Consider the following 7,058-nt stretch of genomic DNA (forward strand, 5'->3'; position numbering starts at 1 on the left):
CTTTTGTGGAAAGGAGTAGTGCTCTGTGGCAACCATCGAACGCTAGAACTCTACTGTCCATTTTTGACGTTATGATACCTGACTCTGCTCTCTTTGTACTTAAGTGACATTATGAGTCATTCTATTGTATTGAGCTTCTATGTTTCATTAAAGTTTTTGATAGCAAACCATTACCTACCATACCATCATGATTAGAAATACCTCAACTTCAAAGAAGCAATTGATCCCAACTTACAGAAAATCTTTTACAATGAATAATTACAGTTCACAAGAATTTATGGAAAGGACGAAGAGCCGAGAAGAAAAGCAATATTAGGTACCGATTTAAGCATTTGCTGACAGTTCTTGCAGTTCTCAGATGACAACATTTTACTTCAATGGGATAAGTGCTGGGAAAGCTAAAGAAGTAGATGTTTAATGGGAGGAGGGAATGCTTTGTTCTAAACAAAGCTATGGTAATTATTGATCAAGACAGGTAAATAGGTATGCATAGTAAAATGCACAAAAGTTCAAATTAATGTGGAGCTGTAGTGGCAGAAATAAAAGATGGAGGCCAGTTTAAAAGTTCATCGTGTATCACGTCAAAAAAGCGGCAATTTTGCTGGTAAAAGGAAAGTGTGTGTACAATATAAACGTGAAATATCGAAATGACCTTGTTACTAAATTACAACTCATGATCAGTGAACTGAAAGTGGATATTAGTAAACTTACATTAGAAAAATGTGAGCTGTTGTGAAGCAGGACACGACAACAGAAAACTCGACTCCGATAAGTTGACTAAAGATATGTGCATAAACAGTTCACAGAGTGTCGGATATCACAAAAAGTGTGAAAGCAGCCTATATTTAGTGCACAACAACGACTGTGATATGTTATTTACGATAAATTACGAAAACTCCAAAAGTAAACAAAGTGCTCTTGCATCATGAAGTAGTGCGTTTAGTAACTCCTGTAAAATAGGCCTACTCGTAAATAACTACTGTTAAAAGAAAGTTTTAAGTACTGGAAAACATGCAGACACAAAACACAAGATTTTAATTCTATCTGATAGTTATGGAAGACACTGCGCTAGTCTATTAAATCAGACACTTCCAACAAGATCTTTTGCGACGTCTGTTGTCAAATCAAATGCACAGTTGAAATATGTTGTTAATAACACTGAAGAAAAGGTAAAGGACTTAAGTAAATTTGACTGTATTATTGTTCTGTCTGGAACAAATGATGTAGTATCAGATATCAAGGATTACCAACGCACTATGAACATGATACTCATAAAATCTATGAACACTAAAGGGATTCTAGGTACAGTAGCCTACAGATATGACAGGGCGGACTGGAACGACAAAATATACAAACTAAACACATTATTGATGGAATATGTTGCCCAGTACAGTCACACTAAGGTACTGGATGTAAATCTCTTTTTAAGGAGAACTGATTATACAAAGCATGGGCTACACTTGTTGCTGAAAGGGAAGGAAGAACTATGCAGGAACCTTCATTATTCAGCCATGATTCAGCCCACCACACCGTCACTGATCTCTGTTAACTGCTTGCATCAGGCAGATCAGTCAATCAGCGAAACTTTATGCTTACAATACGGGAAAAAAGAGAAGACGCAACCAAAAAATTGACAGTACAGCAGCTTTTGCAGGGAAACATACAGAAGGGGTGGAACATGTATATATGTAAGAACAGGTATTAAATCAAGGGAAATTAGGGTTAAAAATGTCTGCTGTACTGAAAAAAATTTAGATATTATTTATGTGCACTAACAGATAGTAAAATTATAATTGCTTGTATATATAGGTCCCCATTTGGCGATTTTGAACTATTCTCTGAAAATTTGCAAAATCTTCTGAACTATCTAAACAGTCAGTCAAAATACATGATTGTGCTTTGGGATTTCAATATCAATTTCACAAACAAGTGTAAAAAATGGCAAAAAACTTGTTTATCTACTAAAAACATACAATATGGACATGTGTCTAGAAGATACTACCAGATACAGCAGCAAAAGTGAAAGTACTATAGACGAAATATTCATTGACAAATCAAAGCGTGGCTTTAAAGCTAAGGTACTGGATACAGGTTTTTCTGGTCATCAAGCAGTTAAATTGACTTCAGAGAAATCTCATGAGAAAAGTGACAGCAGGAGATATATCAAGAGAAGCTTAATTAATGATGACTGCATCAGGCTCTTTAATCTACTGTCAAAAACATAAACTGGAACTTGGAAAGCAATAGTTCTGTAGATATAAGATTCAACAAGTTCTTTGCAAATTATAAATACTGCTAGGATATTTCATTCCCTCTGATGAGAATGAAAATAAACAAAAAATCAAATTCATGGATAACAAGTGAAATCAAAGAGTCACGAGGAAGTCTTAGAATGCTATATAAGTGTGCAAAGCAAAATACTATCTTGAAACCATATGTCAAGAGTTTTAGGAAAAAGAACAGGGAAGCTATAATTGCTGCAGAAAGGAAGCACAATGGTTTATACACTCCTGGAAATGGAAAAAAGAACACATTGACACCGGTGTGTCAGACCCACCATACTTGCTCCGGACACTGCGAGAGGGCTGTACAAGCAATGATCACACGCACGGCACAGCGGACACACCAGGAACCGCGGTGTTGGCCGTCGAATGGCGCTAGCTGCACAGCATTTGTGCACCGCCGCCGTCAGTGTCAGCCAGTTTGCCGTGGCATACGAAGCTCCATCGCAGTCTTTAACACTGGTAGCATGCCGCGACAGCGTGGACGTGAACCGTATGTGCAGTTGACGGACTTTGAGCGAGGGCGTATAGTGGGCATGCGGGAGGCCGGGTGGACGTACCGCCGAATTGCTCAACACGTGGGGCGTGAGGTCTCCACAGTACATCGATGTTGTCGCCAGTGGTCGGCGGAAGGTGCACGTGCCCGTCGACCTGGGACCGGACCGCAGCGACGCACGGATGCACGCCAAGACCGTAGGATCCTACGCAGTGCCGTAGGGGACCGCACCGCCACTTCCCAACAAATTAGGGACACTGTTGCTCCTGGGGTATCGGCGAGGACCATTCGCAACCGTCTCCATGAAGCTGGGCTACGGTCCCGCACACCGTTAGGCCGTCTTCCGCTCACGCCCCAACATCGTGCAGCCCGCCTCCAGTGGTGTCGCGACAGGCGTGAATGGAGGGACGAATGGAGACGTGTCGTCTTCAGCGATGAGAGTCGCTTCTGCCTTGGTGCCAATGATGGTCGTATGCGTGTTTGGCGCCGTGCAGGTGAGCGCCACAATCAGGACTGCATACGACCGAGGCACACAGGTCCAACACCCGGCATCATGGTGTGGGGAGCGATCTCCTACACTGGCCGTACACCACTGGTGATCGTCGAGGGGACACTGAATAGTGCACGGTACATCCAAACCGTCATCGAACCCATCGTTCTACCATTTCTAGACCGGCAAGGGAACTTGCTGTTCCAACAGGACAATGCACGTCCGCATGTATCCCATGCCACCCAACGTGCTCTAGAAGGTGTAAGTCAACTACCCTGGCCAGCAAGATCTCCGGATCTGTCCCCCATTGAGCATGTTTGGGACTGGATGAAGCGTCGTCTCACGCGGTCTGCACGTCCAGCACGAACGCTGGTCCAACTGAGGCGCCAGGTGGAAATGGCATGGCAAGCCGTTCCACAGGACTACATCCGGCATCTCTACGATCGTCTCCATGGGAGAATAGCAGCCTGCATTGCTGCGAAAGGTGGATATACACTGTACTAGTGCCGACATTGTGCATGCTCTGTTGCCTGTGTCTATGTGCCTGTGGTTCTGTCAGTGTGATCATGTGATGTATCTGACCCCAGGAATGTGTCAATAAAGTTTCCCCTTCCTGGGACAATGAATTCACGGTGTTCTTATTTCAATTTCCAGGAGTGTATATGAAAAAGGGTAAGAACAAATTGAAATCTATGTGGAATGTTATTAATAAGCATACAGGCAAACATGAAAGAGCAAGTAATAAAATCACCATAAAACACAAAAATGGAATTGTTGATGATACACATCTAATATCTAATATATTTTATGATCATTATATTAATGAAGCCCAAAACCTGATCACCACTAAATATAATCCAAAGACAAAGGTAACAACTTCAATAAATGAAAAGACAATGTACCTATATTCTGTAACACCCAAAGAAGTGTAAATAAATGGCTATCAGCAAACTAAAGAGTAAAATGACCTGCAGATTTGATTGTAACCCTGAGAAAATTATTAAATATAGTACCGATAATGTTGTCTTTCAACTTGTGGGCATAATCAATGATGTCTTTGAAACTGGTGTGACTCCAAGTAAACTTAAGCAGTCAACAGTAATGCCAGTTTATAAAAGTGGTGACAAGTTTGACATATAAAATTTCAGACCTCTATCAGTATTATCTGTATTTTCTAAAATAATTGAAAGAATAATGTATGACAGACTGCTAGACTTCCTAAACAAAAATAAAATGTTTGTAAATGCACAGAATGGTTTCAGAAAAGGCAAATCCACACAAACAGCTCTCTTCAGTTTCCTAAAACTTGTTTACAAGGCTCTTGAGGACAAGGAACTGACCTGTGGGTTGTGTTTGGACCTTTCCAAAGTGTTTTATCTTATAAAACATAATCTATGGTGCTAAAATGGTATAATTATGGTGTCTGTGGTATTTCCTATCAGTGGTTCAAGTCATGTTTAACAGATAAGAAACAAAGAGTACAAATATCTCAGGATGGGTATGTGTACTATTCTGAATATAAAAAAGTTAATTATGGGGTGCCCCAGGGCTTGGTATTGGGACCATTGTCATTCTTAATTTTTGGTCGGGGTTGGGTTGTTTTGGGGGAGGAGACCAGACAGTGAGATCATCGGTCTCATCGGATTAGGTAAGGAAGTTGGCCGTGCCCTTTCAATGGAACCATCTCGGCATTTACCTGGAGCGATTTAAAGAAATCACAGAAAACCTAAATCAGGATGGCCGGACGTGGGATTGAACCATCATCCTCCTGAATGCGAGTCCAGTGTTCTTGATTTTTGTTAATAATCTACCTCAACAGTTTTCAACAGCTGATACCATATTATTTGCTGTTTATACCAGCTTCATTATAAAACGGAAGAATGATTATGCAGCAAAAAATCGACAAAACAGCAGAAGTTGCAGAAAAATGGTTTAAAGATAACTGCCTACTTGTCAGCGACAAAAAACTGTATGGATGTACTTCAACCATGTAAGGAACTAAAATAGGACCAATGTAAAATTCACATTATCAAGTAGCCAAATTCAGCAAAAGAATCACACAAATTTTTTAGGATTATGGCTGGATGAGCATCTAAGATGGGAAAAACATGTAGAAAAGCTTAACAAGAAAGTAAGCAAGTACTGTTACGTATTAAAAGTGCTTAAATATTACTGAAATACTGAAACAGTGTTAAGTGCTTATTATGCATACATGCATGGTCTACTGAAGTATGGAATAGTGTTCTGGGGAAAATCCTCTTTTGCAAAGCAATCTTTTAAGCTCCAAATGAAAGTTTTAATATTAATAGATGATCCCAGAATGAGATTTTCACTCTGCAGCGGAGTGTGCGCTGATATGAAACTTCCTGGCAGATTAAAACTGTATGCCCGACCGAGACTCGAACTCGGGACCTTTGCCTTTCACGGGCAAGTGCTCTACCAACTGAGCTACCGAAGCACGACTCACGTCCGGTACCCACAGCTTTACTTCTGCCAGTATCTCATCTCCTACCTTCCAAACTTTACAGAAGCTCTTCTGCGAACCATGCAGAACTAGCACTCCTGAAAGAAAGGATATGGCGGAGACATGGCTTAGCCACAGCCTGGGGGATGTTTCCAGAATGACATTTTCACTCTGCAGCGGAGTGTGCGCTGATATGAAACTTCCTGGCAGATTAAAACTGTGTGCCCGACCGAGACTCGAACTCGGGACCTTTGCCTTTCGCGGGCAAGTGCTCTACCAACTGAGCTACCAAAACACGACTCACTAATAAACAACAGCTTCTACAGCATTAATGAATACTTGGAATTTTTCTCAAATCTGTTGATTTACTTCATAACTCTCTAAACAGAAATTCATAATTATCAACCATACCTAGATAAAACCAAACTTCTTTCATCCATGTATGTATGTAATTATGCACCTAGCTTTTGTGCTGTATGTTACTATGCCTAGTTAACTAAAGTACTGGTATTTAATAGTTTTAGTAAAATCTACCAAGGGTTTATGCAAGCTTTTGTTCTACTTTATGTACATAAGCAGAATAATGTTTTTGTTATAAAGATGTGTTGATATCAATGATAAGATTTTGTACATGATGTAAATATGTAATATTTTATACTGTTCTGTACTGTGACAAGGCAAATATCATGCATACGGGTGCTAAATAAATAAATGGAAAACTACATAGGCAAAGGTAATCCGTGAAATGACCTCCAGTCTTCAACTGCATTAAAAAAGAAGATAATTTAATAATTTAAAATAAACAATATAAAAGACATATTGAATAAATAACTGAAAGTCATTAATTACAGAATCCTGGGAAACCCAAGTGATATGCTGTGCACTTCCTGAGAATTTTGTTGTGTTCTGCCATGTGGTTTATCACTTGTTGCTGCTGTTCTTTCATTTCATGAACTGAGTAATATTGCATTTTGTGTTTCCAGACTCTCATCTTCCCTCAGTTCCCTTTCCTCACTCCTTTCCTGGTCTATTTTGAGTTTAGCTGGTGATATTCTCTCTCCTCCACTAGTTAATCTCCTGGACAGCATTTCTTAATCATATGCTTCTTTGAGGGGGTGTGGACAATCAGGTTTCTGAAAAAGTGATGTCAAGAATTTTTCTGCTAAAATGAGAAATGATTTAGCCTACACAAATCACCACTCAGCTTTACAGTGGCACAGAAAAAAAAACACTTGAGGCAAAAATAAATCTGAACAAATGTCCAATAATATAAAGTTTGGAGAGTAAAATCAACTCCAAACAAAAGCCTGTTTCACAGCTGCACCA

The 7,058-nt window shown here is 40.0% G+C and overlaps 1 non-coding gene across 1 annotated transcript; it reads right to left on the reverse strand.

Moving 5' to 3' along the window:
- Positions 1-5,652: 5,652 nt before the first annotated feature.
- Positions 5,653-5,727, reverse strand: Trnas-uga (transfer RNA serine (anticodon UGA)). The gene has a single exon. It is a non-coding gene; the product is annotated as a tRNA-Ser (tRNA).
- Between the last annotated feature and the right edge of the window lie 1,331 nt (positions 5,728-7,058).

This window comes from Schistocerca serialis, chromosome 7 (genome assembly GCF_023864345.2).
Source record: "Schistocerca serialis cubense isolate TAMUIC-IGC-003099 chromosome 7, iqSchSeri2.2, whole genome shotgun sequence".
In the NCBI taxonomy this organism is placed as follows: domain Eukaryota; kingdom Metazoa; phylum Arthropoda; class Insecta; order Orthoptera; family Acrididae; genus Schistocerca; species Schistocerca serialis.